The following is a 13,067-nucleotide window of genomic DNA, read 5'->3' as shown; positions in this document are numbered from 1 at the left end:
AAAAAAAAAAAAAAAAAAAAAAAGAAGTGACACGTATCTTTCCTGCTTACATCCTACAGGTCAGAATTTTGTCATATGAACACTCAAAATGGTAAGAAATGCTGGGAAATGAAGTCTTGCTAAGTGAACAGTTGAAAAATAAATGGATTTTAACAAACATTTAGTAGGCTAAGCTACACATGCATAGAAGTAGTAGAATTAAAAATGATAAGGTTGGAGGGTCAAACTGACTAATTTATGAAGGACAGTTTACTCTAAGTTTAAACTTAACCCTAAAGAAAATAGTATCAGAGTACTGCTATTGAGTTGAGATGTGGCAATATCATATTTGGACTTTCAGTAGACAACTTTGCATGTACATATTAAAATTAGATTGAATAGAGACAAGCTTAGAGCTGGGGGAATAATTCAGACTCTAGATAGTGGTGCTCTAGATGTAGACAGTGGTAGAGCAATCAGTTTCAGAATTGATAAAGAGGCATTATAAATAAGACTTTTCTAGTTACGTGGGGACAATGGGGAAGAGGAGTTACTAGTTTCCAGTTTGAGTCAATTGGACAGACAATGATGATGGTATTTGTTGAGACAGGGAACAAATAGAGGTAGACTGAGGGGTTAAGTTATAGGTAATGAATTTAAGGATTATTAAACTTTTTGATGGTTGCAGTAGTTTGCATTCCTCAATTTCTAGTCCTTGTGTTGAGTGCAATAAAGAGTTCAGTAAATTCATATTCATTAATAATCCAGGTGGAGTGATTCACTTATTCCTACTTCATTGGTTATTTAGAATAAAAATTTCGATGGAGTGAAAAGGAAAACTGTATTAGTGAGTATGTAGAAAAGGTTTACCAAAGAGAAGTTAAATACATACAATACAGAATTTTGGTTAAAACTTACCACTTCCATTTTATAGTTCTTTTTAATATCCAATATTTTAATACAGCTCATAATCATAGAAATGGAGCTTAAAATATCTGTTATAGCTTTTTGGAGACCAGTTTGGATTCTTCCCTATATTATGTTTCCAGCATTTTTCATGCTTATATTAAGCACTGAATATACTATTCTCACAGATCTCTCAGAAAATTATTCCTTCATACTGAGTTCAACTAATGAAACAAAAAGACTCTATACACTAGATTAATCACAAGTGAAAACATGTCTTCCTTTGAGAAATGTCTGTTCATGTCCTTTGCCACTTTTTAATGGGGTTGTTTGCTTTTTTTCTTGCAAACTTGTTTAACTTCCTTGTAGATTCTGGATACTAGACCTTTGTCAGACAGATAGATTGCAAACATCTTCTCCCATTCTGTAGGTTGTCTGTTCAATCTGATGATTCAGCCATAAAAAGAAACAAGATCATATCCTTTCCAGGGACATGAATGGAGCTGGAAGCCATTATCCTCAGCAAACTAACACAGAAACAGAAAACCAAACACTGCATGTACTCACTTATAAGTGGGAGCTGAACAATGAGAACACATGGACACAGGGAGAGGAACAACTCACACTGGGGCCTGTCAGAGGATGGAAGGAGGGAGAGCATCAGGATAAATAGCTAATGTATGTGGAGCTTAATACCTAGGTGATGGGTTAATAGGTGCAGCAAACCACTATGGCACACATTTATTTATGTAACAAACCTTCATGTCCTGCACATGTATCCAAGAACTTAAAATAAAACAAACAAACAAAAATGTCTACCATGGTTAGGTTCACCCAACAGAAGTCATCTTAAAGACTGAACAGTTATCTGGTAAATTCATGTAGGTAAATAGCCAATTTGGATAATGTTTACTTGCTGCAACCAATCTCATTTTATTTGGTACAAAGCTAGTCCAGAGTAGCTAGTTAATTAAACTTATTTTTTGACCGAATCATTTTGGTTAATGATATATATACTAAAGATTATTCCTAGAGAATTAATCCACTTTCTGTTTAACTTTGTCTGCCATACATTTGTGTGAAGACTCATGGGCTCATTGACAGAGGTAAGAGAAAAAGAAATGATTAGAAATCTTGGATAATAAACTCAATTGCATTAGTTGTCTATGGGTATTTGGTGAATCTTTTGGCACTCAGCAACTTGCTTCCAGATCTCATACTGGTTTACTTTCCTTCTCTTCAGCTCACACGGCTCTTTGTGAAGTTAATGAGGTAGTGTGTATGAAGCTCTCTAAACCAAAATGGGAAAGGGATTATCTAGCTACAAGGAGATATGATAGAGAGGCTGAGCATGATAAATGAGTTTGCTGTAAGGATCCTGACTGGATTCATCTTAATATTTTAACCAATATCAAACTCATTATTTTTATGGAATAAAGAATATAGGAGTAATGGGTTGTTCCACACTTTGTAAGCAACTCATTTCCTCCAGGATGTGTTTTTGAGGCAAACTGGAAAGATGATAAAAAATAAGAATTTTTTTCCTCCTTTTAAGAAAGAGAGCTGTACCATTTTCAGTCCTCGTTTGCAGCGTAGATGCTGTTGTCTTGTTCATCCAGTAAAAATGGTGAAGCCCAAGCTGCAAAGCTAAATCATGGTTTTGTTTGGTGATAATTGTGATTGGATTTGTACCACTCACACCAAATCCTATATCCTGTTTTTGTGACTAAAGGCACTAAAGTTGCTATCACTCTACCCCTACCTGATTATATTAATATTTATGTACAGCTTTATTTGATGAGGGTTTATATAACATTAAAAGAAGAGCTGATTACATCATCATTTGCAAGACCGGATATCATTTTTGTGACTTACAGATGAAAAGAATAGTGTAATTGTTTTTCTCTGCTATATTGTAAGCGCATGGGAAGAAATCTGTAATTGCACAATAACTTAGAGGCAAAGGAGAAAGGGCAGTAGAAGAGTTTATGTCCATTTCAAATGGCCTTATATTTGACAGTGATCTTCAGGAGATTTGTGTCAGAAATTTCAACTGTGTATGCTCTATAGAAGTTCAACACTCAGCAATGGGAACATGTTTTACAGTAATTTTTTAAGCTCTCCTGAGCTACACTCACTGACTCAAGTGCGTTGTGGAAATGAATCATAATACACTGATTCTGCATATATTTCATTATTTTAAACAAATATTTAATAATTACACATTATGTGTAGAGGCTTGCATAGGCTGAGGAGATACATTTTCTCCCTGTCTTCACATGAATTGTAGTCCAGTTGGTGAAGCAAATTGTTGAAATAACATTAAATGTTAAATGAAAATACAAATTACCATATTCTAAAGACTGAATTATATGGTTTGGCTGTGTCTTCACCGAAATCTCATCTTGAATTGTAGTTCCTACAATCCCCACGTGTTGTGGGACGGACCTGGTGGGAGGTAATTTAATCGTGGGGGTGGATACCCTCATGCTGGTCTCATGATAGTGAGTGAGTTCTTATGAGATCTGATTGTTTTCTAAGCAGCTTTCCTCCCTTTGGCTTCACACTTATCCATCCTGCCGTCCTGTGAAGAAGGATGTGTTTGCTTCCCCTTCTACCAGGATTGTAAGTTTCCTGAGAGTTCCCCAGCCCTGCAGAAATGTGAGTCAGTTAAACCTCTTTCCTTTTTAAATTACCCAGTCTTGGTTATGTCTTTATTATGAGCATAAGAACAGACTAATACACTGAATCTGTGTCAATGTATCGCAAATAACTATCTTCTGTTCCATTCTGAGTGATAAGTAATGGCTGGTTTATATTGAGAAGGATCATGAAGGTAAATTTGGGTTCAGTAAGTAAATATCTTAATTGGCTTTTGATATCTGCCAGTTGTGAGGCAGAGCTAGATAGAGGCCTATCTATAATATTTTACCATGTCTGAAAATTAATTTATTTTATTAATTCAATGAATACTGAGCGCTACATTTTATAATAGGTGTTTGTGAGTAAAACATACACCATAGTTACTTTCATGAATTTGCCATCCTTTATTATATTTTGGGTGTTTTTATTTAAAAATTTGACCTGCATTTGAATGTTGGTAAATGGTGCTCTCAAATCCAATTTAACATTTTTCAACACCCCTTGCCCCGAAAACACACACATACAGAGAATGAGAGAGAAAGAGAGAGAGGATGGAAATACTACAAAAGCAACTGGAGTGGATATAGGCATGGATATCCAGAGTTGTTTCTGGAGTAGAATAAGGAACATTGAAGTTCAACATTCAGCAATGGGAACATGTTTTACAGTAATTTTTAAATTTATATGGCTTGGCTTTGATAAAGAAATTTGATAAAGGAAACGACTTGATTGAAGGTGAAAAGGCAGAAAAATGTGAATAATGTACAGAGACCAGTGAATTGAAGCCAATAATTTATCTAAATAAATCTTGAAAGATATGATTGGAATATTAGTTATATTCTTGACATTAGAAGTCCTTGAATTCTAGGCCAACTAGTCATTTATTGCTTATCTTGTGCACTGTAAAGAAATATTGAAATTATTTGAGCAAAAGAGTGATGTGGGCAAAGCCAGATTCTTTATCTTATCAGATCTTATAAAGGGAGTTGGAGTATCCTAAATGCTACAGATAAATATAATTTATTAACTGCTTATTATGAGACTTTGCATTTCAATGCTTTTGTCACATGCAGTTGTTAAGTTTTAGGAAACTAATTATTACCTGGATATACATACATCTCTGTTGTAATAGACTATATTAAAAAATTAAGATTCACTATAGTGAAATACTGTTATTGCTATGATCCTTTTGATATCTGTTATAATTTAAGATTCTCTTTCAAATGTACTATTTTTAATTTTTTGTGGATATAGAAATGTTCTAATGTTTCCTGAAACCCTAGGATTTTGTATAGGTGCTTCATTCAGGAAAACTCCTAATATTCAGTTAGAATTTTATGACTCTTGACTGAAAGTGTCAATTGGAATCACTATATAAAAGTGTTTTCATTTATTATAACAGCTTTATTTATTCTCAATAACTTCAATAACTTGTAACTTGTATTAAATACCTTTGAACTTATAACTTAAGTATCTCCTTTTGTCACTTAATATATATTAGTGCTTCTTATTAAAATTTCATTTGAAAAAATATGGATTTTGTTGTCAAAAATATTTGAAAATCACTGGAGTTAAACATGTAATTCTAGACAGAGTTACCAGTCCTTTCTCTTTTACGTTTATCTGTTTTATATATGTCTATTTTTCACTCAACACATGTTATCTGAAAAGCTACTTGCTGGCTATATATCTCCTATGTCTTAGTGATTTTCACTCTTCCTTCTTCTCCTTTGTATCCCAGCAGGCTGAAAGCCTGAAAACTACTTTTCTAGTCTGCCTTGTCAGTTGGCTTCCTGTTAGGTTCCACCAATGGGTTACACTAGTAGGGGTCTGAAGACCAACGAGGGGGGTGTGGTGGGTGGAACTTGCTCCTTCCCAGTCCCAGCTTCAGAAGATGCTTTCCACCATGGCAGCCCCAGCAGGGGCTCCAACTTCCTGCTTAGGCAATGCTGTTCTAACAGCAGAAACAGCAGCAGCACCTCCAGTGGGATTAGCACAAATGTATTTCTTTGGGTCCTTCCTGCTTAGCCGTGGTGCAGTTCCAACAATGTCAGCATCAGTTGCACTGCCTCCACCAGCTCAAATAGTCAGTATAGGCTCTAGGCTTCAGCCCAGGTTTAGGAGCAGCTTCTTGAGCTCTGGATAATCCACCTCAGGTTGTTTCACTGGCTGGCTCCCACTTTCTTTTTTTAGCCCCTACAGCTCTTCTAAGTCATTTTTAATGAGTTCCTGACATTAAATTCCTCTCTCCTAGAAATATTTTGAGTGGCCTTTTCTTTTTGACTGGACATTGATTGCTTGACTAACCATATGTGAGTGCAAGACTGTGCATTGGGGCTATCATGGTGAGTCAAGCTGACTGAAAACCTGACTTCATGAAACTTCAGGATACGTTGAACTTACTACTATGTAATAATGGAAAATGTAAAACAAGGTGATGGGTGTATTAGTTTGTTTTCATACTGCTAATAAAGATGTACCTGAGATTGCAATTATTAAAAAAAAAAAAAAAAAAAAAAAAAAAGAGGTTTAATGGACTCACAGTTCCATGTGGCTGGGGAGCCCTCACAATCATAGTGAAAGGTGAAAGGCATGTCTTACATGGCAGCAGGCAAAAGAGAGATCTTGTGCAGGGAAACTCCCCTTTATAAAACCATCAGATCTATCAGATTTTATGAGACTTAATCACTATCATGAGAATAACATGGGAAAGACCCACTCCATGATTCAATTATTTCCCACTGGGTTTCTCCCTCAACATGTGGGAATTATGGGAGTTACAATTCAAGATGAGATTTGAGTGGGGACACAGCCAAATCATATTAATGGGCTTGATGACCTCAAGGAGTTTATAATTTCATAGGAGGAGACAACCCATTTACCTTATACTTCTCTTTCTTCTACATTTTCCTTCCTGTATTTGTGATCTACTTAGTCAAATACTGTGTTCTTATATATATATCTTATGTATTTACTTAAAGGGCAGAGAAATGAACAGAAAAGTAGAAAGTAAAGTAATTCAGACAGAAATAAGTAACAAGGCATTTTAAATTTCGATTTAGGAAATTCTTACCTCATTGAAAGGGCACAGAACTTGTGGAGCAAAGCCTTTTTCTTCTAAATTTGCACAAAATGTCAAGATTGAACCTGGGCTTTTTCTGTGAGCTCAGACTCTCTTGCTAGGCAATGTCTGAATGCTATGTTTTGAATTATCTCTAATCCTAGGTGTGAGCAGAAGTGATTGAATATATGTTTCCCTTATTTGGTTGGATGGCAGAATTTGCATCAATGATGTTGACTGTAAAATAAGGGTTTTATTATTTTTGACCACCAGGTTGGAGCATCTGTTCACAAAGGAAAAGTTCTCGGTTATCTTAGTGAGATGGTCAGATTCATGAGATTTCAATAGTTGTTTCTCTTTGTGTTCAAACTATTATAGAAGTAATCGATATTTAATGAGGATAAGGATGTTATACAATATACTTCTTCAGGCATTCTGTGACAGATATAGTTGTAGTGACTCTGTCAAAGGAAGAAATACTAAAAAAGATTATGCAAATTCATTAACAAGGCATTTTTGGATATTAAGCAAAAATAGCATATTAAGGATATTGAGCAAAAATAGTATCTTTTTGTCATTATAAACACCTTATGCTTATACTCATTTTTATTACACATTTTGTATTCACAGCTGCTGGTTATTTTATTATGTGTTTTGCTTGATTTGATCTTAGGAATCGATATCTTGATAAGAAGTCACCTTTAAAATGTATTCCGTTTTACTTTTCTTTATGTTTAGTAAAATTGCTTAGGAAGTTACTATTATTCAGCCAGTATAGAAGGAGATAGTTTAACATTACTGTATAGGTGGGCTTTTATTCTTTTCCCTTTTTAAATTTTATATTAAATAAGAGTACTCATTTATATAATTCTATTATAATTCCCCTCACTAATGCTGAAGCTTATGGTCACTGCCGCACAACGTCACACCTCTCTGGGAGATGCAGAAAACACATAGATGATTTTCACAAATCTCTAATTGAAGGGTTGAAAGAAGGGAGGATTTAGAGGAGAGGGGCTTCCAGACAGATTAAACTGCCTGGAATTTCACATGTGAGATCACGACTGTGTTATATGCCCAGCTGAAAATTGAGCTGAGTGGCTTGTTTTCTCCATTCTGGATGATAGAGAAAAAAGGAAACAAATCTAGTGGTATAATACTTTATAAACATTTACATTTTATTTATGGGTTTTGGTAATATTTTGAATAAAGTTAATGTATAGAATTCCATATCTTTAACAAAGAACTCAAAGACAAGTTTGGCTTCTTGTGTGTTAAACTTTTTAAAATTTTAATAGTTCTGAAGTGCAGTTATAGATCGCATAGAAATGTACCTATGAGAAAGCATCTTTAAAACAAAACAAGTGTGAAAGAGAAACTGACTTAAAGGGAGTTTTCTTACATTTTGTCTAGAAATTTTGTGCTAAGAGTAATATTCATAGTTTAGTAAGTCCAATTTCTTCAATTTTTTGAAAATCAGTAAATAAGTAGAAGAATTAGTATTCTTAAAAAGTGTATATATTTTTTCCCTCAACAGTTATATTGCTATCACTATAAATAAAGATGGAGTAGATGAAGCTATTACTTAAAGGCAGCTTCTTAATGAACAGAGGGTTACTAGCTTTATGCTTTTTGGTGCTGCCTTTTTGATGTTTCCAGCTTAGGGTCCCATATCACCAATTGTAAGCTGTGGCCTCACATACAATCTAGAGAAGGCCCGACAAGCAGTCAGGGCATTTCAGAGGGTTGTCAGGTGGATTGTGCTATGCTAAGTGAAGTGTGCAAGAAAGAAAAGAAGAAAAACAAAAAGCAGTTATATGCCAGTTCTTCCATTTTTAGTAGGGTGACAACCTCACAAGGCAACAGAGCTAACTGTGACCAACCATGATCCTCTTGGGTGAGGGCTCTCTTTGTGCCACACCATGCAGGGATTTGAACCCAGCCTTGCTGCATGAAGGGCCAGATGCATGTGTGGGTCACAGACTACCTCCCTGTTCTCCCTTGATACTAATAATGATACTACCACTACTGGTAAGGATGAAGTACTTTTCCTAGTTTTTTGGGGTGCTGCATCTCTGTGCATTGAGCCAGAAGAGCTTTCTCTGAGCACTCACCTGAAAACAAAGAGGAAAACAAGTAGAATCCAGACTGATGCTGTGCTCTCTGTACACTGCTCAGACCAATGCCTCTTTGCACTGTGCTCAGGCTACTGAAGAAAGAAAGATATTCATCAATGAGGGTGGGTAACATGGAACTTTAATGAACTACTTTCTTGCCCACTTTTATGTCCAAATAGCTGTACAGATATACGTACAAATAAAGACATGGTACAATTGCTTGATGGTGATAAAATTAATTTGTGCAGTTATCCAAAAAAAAAAAAAAATCACTCATACAATAATTTTAGTGTGAATAAATTATATGAAAAAGAGCCATGTGTAAATGTGTTCTCATCTAATATGGGGAAAATGACTTTGCTAACCACATATTATGAGTCCTTTTTCTCTGTTATTAAGATGACTTCTCCCCCCACCACACACACAAACACTGTTTGATTTGAGAACTCTCAGCTTTCTAAATTTGATTTCTAATCTGACACCCCTTTCCAAATAACACGTTATTAGACCTAAAATGTAAAACCTTTCTCCAAACTCTAAGTAGAAGTTAAAAATAACATTGCACTCCCAAAAGCTTTAAATCCCACCTTGTTTCTAATCAGCCTTCCAGAGTGACTGTACAAGGTTACACAGACCTGACTGATTTATGAATATAATTTTTGTTTTAATTGAAACAGCAACATTTAGGTTCCACCTTAACAGTGCACCTTAAAAGATTATCTCGGTTATTTCACAGGCACCGAGCCGGCACTAATAGTCCAAGGCAGATATTGAAAAGCAGCACAGGGCCAGGCAGATCTATTAGAAATTCCCATCCACGCGCCTCATACATATTGATTTCTGACACCAAGCAGCAGTGAAAGCCCCCGTGGGAATAATATATTTAGCAGGGTTCGCTGCGAGGAGGTCACAGAGTGCATACAGATTAGCTTCAGAGGACCAAGGCACTAGTGTTGGAGCCAAATGCTAGATTTTATATCATTTTAATCTGAACTTTTATAATCCTTTTAGTTCTTCTTTCTCTGGATGGCAGAGAGAAGGCTCCTTCACATGTATCATGCATCTTTTTCTTTATTCCTCCTATAAATGAGCAAATGCCGTTGTAATGGGGAGGAATGTTCCTTCAGCATAAGCAGCAGAGCCCCAACCAGATTTGCTTTTATAAACGGTGGTCAATTCAGATGAAGACATCTTTATTTAAAGATTTCTTTCCATGGGGGAGGGAAAATCGCAAATCCGCATCTCCAGTTTTAAGATAGTAGCATAAAATCTGCTCTTATTTAAGAACCATTCCTCCCCTTCCCCTCTCACTGACACTGGAGCTTAATTGAGCAGAAGTTGCATTTATACTGTTACTTCTATGAAAACAAAAATCTAAACATTTTTTTAATTACCTTTCTGATGGGTAGGGAATGCCTGCTCATTATGCAAAGAAGTGTTGTGACTGTATCAGATAAAGGTGTCAGATGAGAGTCAAACATGCATTTTGGAGACTGGAGACATGCCAGCAGAGGGAAAGGGAAGGTTAGAGTGGACACACTTTGACAGAAGGGTGAAATACGTTCAGACAACAAAGGCAAATAGGAGGTTTCTCTCAACAGACACAAAGGCGTATTGTCTTCCTCCAGACTGCATTTAAATTTTAGATATTCTATAAAAAGTTCCCATGATTACTAATAATCAGAAAAAAAAAAAAAAAAACTACAACGGTGAAGCGGCTTTTAAACCTGACTTATTTTCTCTGGCATCCCAAACAAGAATAAAAGGCTGCAAAATAATAATTAAAACAAGAACAAAGTAGAGATAAGCAATCAAGATTTATTTTTGAAAATATAACAGTAATTACAATAAAGAAAAGGCAAATTTCAGTGTTTTTAATTTAATTTTTTAAAATTCCTATCAATAAAAATTCATTTTACCAATAAGGAATAATTAAAGCATCTAATTAAGACCTGAAATTTTCCCTGTCAGATTATCTAACTAAAATATGTCAAACATTCAAATTAGTTTCTCAGGCCTGTCTCCAATGATATATGTTAACTTTTATTTTATTTTCTAGTATGCTCAATCTGAGCCCAAGCCAATAAAAGAAAGCCACTAAGTTTGGAAAAGGAGAAAAAGAAGAAATAAAACCTCAAACTCAATTTTAAAAACTTGGGAAACTGTATGAAAATCTGCTTTTGGCAAATGCCCCTTGTCAGAAATGCTTGGCTATAGAGCTGCCTAAAAACTAGACTTAAGCATACACAGAGCTAGCCAAAATCATTTTACTTTCTATTTTGGTTTTTTTGTGGAATTGCAAGTATATTGAAAGTTAGAACAAACAATGGTTCTTCTTAGCAACTAGAGACATTTTAAGGTTAAGAAGTACCTGGATGCTGAATGATCCAAGAACCTCTTATGGTGATCACCGTATTCTGAAGAGATCGAACCAAAACATTCAGATTAAAGAAAGCAAGGGCAGAAAATCCGGAGGAAACTATATTAGAAACCATTATTTGATAATGAGTCAGTTACCTCATTGAGGAAACCAAAGAAATGGGATTCTGTAGAAGTTAGAAGTTCCTGTCATTAGAAGAGTGTATGTATATGTATGTGTTTACTCTCATGAACTTGGTTTATTTTGGTATAATTAATCATGTTTGCAGGTAGTGATGATAGGGTACATGATAGATGACCAGTTAAAGAAAAGTCAAAGATTAGAGAGCTTGAACCAATAAATATACCAGGGATTAACTCATGTGTTTGGTCAAATGTTTCATACTTTTCCTTAATATTCCTAGATGAGAGTGACCACTCCCTTATTTGGGAACTCAGCATGCGGTACCAACTCCTGTAATAAATGACTATTAGAGACAGGTGCAGTGGCCATGTCTGTTATTACAGCACTTTTGGAAGCCAAGGCGGAAGGATCACTTGAGAGCAGCCTGGACAACAGAGCAAGACCTCATCTGTACAAAAAGTATAAAAATATTAGCTGCGTATGGTAGTACATGGGTGTAGTTCTAGCTACTCAGGAGGCTGAGACTAGAGGATCACTAGAGTCCAAGAGTTTAAGGCTGTAGTGAAAGATAAACATGCGACTGCATTCCAGCATAGACCACAGAATGAGACCCTGTCTCAAAAAACAAACCAAAACCCAAAAGTAATAAATGACTATGAGGGCCTACACACCTCCCCACGTCCTTTGGCTGAGCAAGTTGTCCTCTGGTTTGCAAAGGAGAGGTGGGCATCTTATATCTAGGAGGCTGGTGTAAGCCTGGAATAAGCAGTGACCCACTAAAGACTGGGTACAAATCTACAAGGAAAGCTAGAGAACTGTGTAGGAGAAAATCACTTTGTCACACACTGGGCAAAAAACCCTGCTCAACCTGTGGCAAGGAGACCTTGGAGTATATTATCATCCACCTTTCCCAGTTGTCAGCACATTTCTTAATTTCCTTGTACATAGGTGTTAGTCAATAATATTGGTTGACTTGAATAAATTATATTAGATAGGAGTTATACCTGAAAGACAAAGAACAAAAAATAATTGGCAAAAAGCAAACAAAAGAAAGAAATAGCAAATCTTCGTCCAGCAGCTCTGTCATCCAGGTGCCCAGCACTCTGCTTGACTGCTTTGTTCTAAACTGACCATGAATCTGTGTCGAATAGACAGTCTGAGACTGATGAAGCTGTTCATTTTAGCTTGAAGGGAGTGCGGAGGGTGGTATTTTCCATCTCAAAAACAAGCTCAGGAGAATACAGGGCAAGGTAAATACAGGTATTGATAGTTGATCAACCCTTTAATTTGACTGGAGTTCCAATGCCCAGTTATCAGTTAACAATTTACATTCAGTTTTTCACCTGGAGCCTGCAAGACATATCTCTATCGTATAATCCCATCCAGCACCAACTCTGATAGCTCTCTGGCTTGATGAAAGTTTAAAAAATTGAACATTTTTTTTTTTTTTTCTTTCCACTTGCCACTAAGAGCTTGTTTTAGTAGATGAACTGCTTTGGGGGTAGGGGCAGGAGTTAACTGTTAAATTCCAAGAAACAACTACAACAAAAGAATCACCTAAAATGACTAAAACTACAAACCTCTTCATGTATCCTCCCTCCACTAGATAAGTGAAACTTTCTCCTATTTTAAAGCCATCACCGTGTTACATTTGTTTTTATCAGGTCAATGTTTCATAAATGTTGCTGATACTCTGCCAGCAGCGGAGGGACCCAGGACAGTAGCAGGGGCTGGGAAGCTGCTTGGTTTCCTACAAGTATTTAACCTCTGGTCAGATCAGAGGCTTCATCCTGCTGTCCATCATTTGTAGTGCCTGTTGGTGACTCAGAAACTGTCCTTGGGCTGAGCAACAGCAGAA

This window comes from Piliocolobus tephrosceles, chromosome 3 (genome assembly GCF_002776525.5).
Source record: "Piliocolobus tephrosceles isolate RC106 chromosome 3, ASM277652v3, whole genome shotgun sequence".
Taxonomy (NCBI): domain Eukaryota; kingdom Metazoa; phylum Chordata; class Mammalia; order Primates; family Cercopithecidae; genus Piliocolobus; species Piliocolobus tephrosceles.
The sequence above is the reverse complement of the archived record's forward strand: the minus strand, read 5'-3'. Positions refer to the sequence as shown.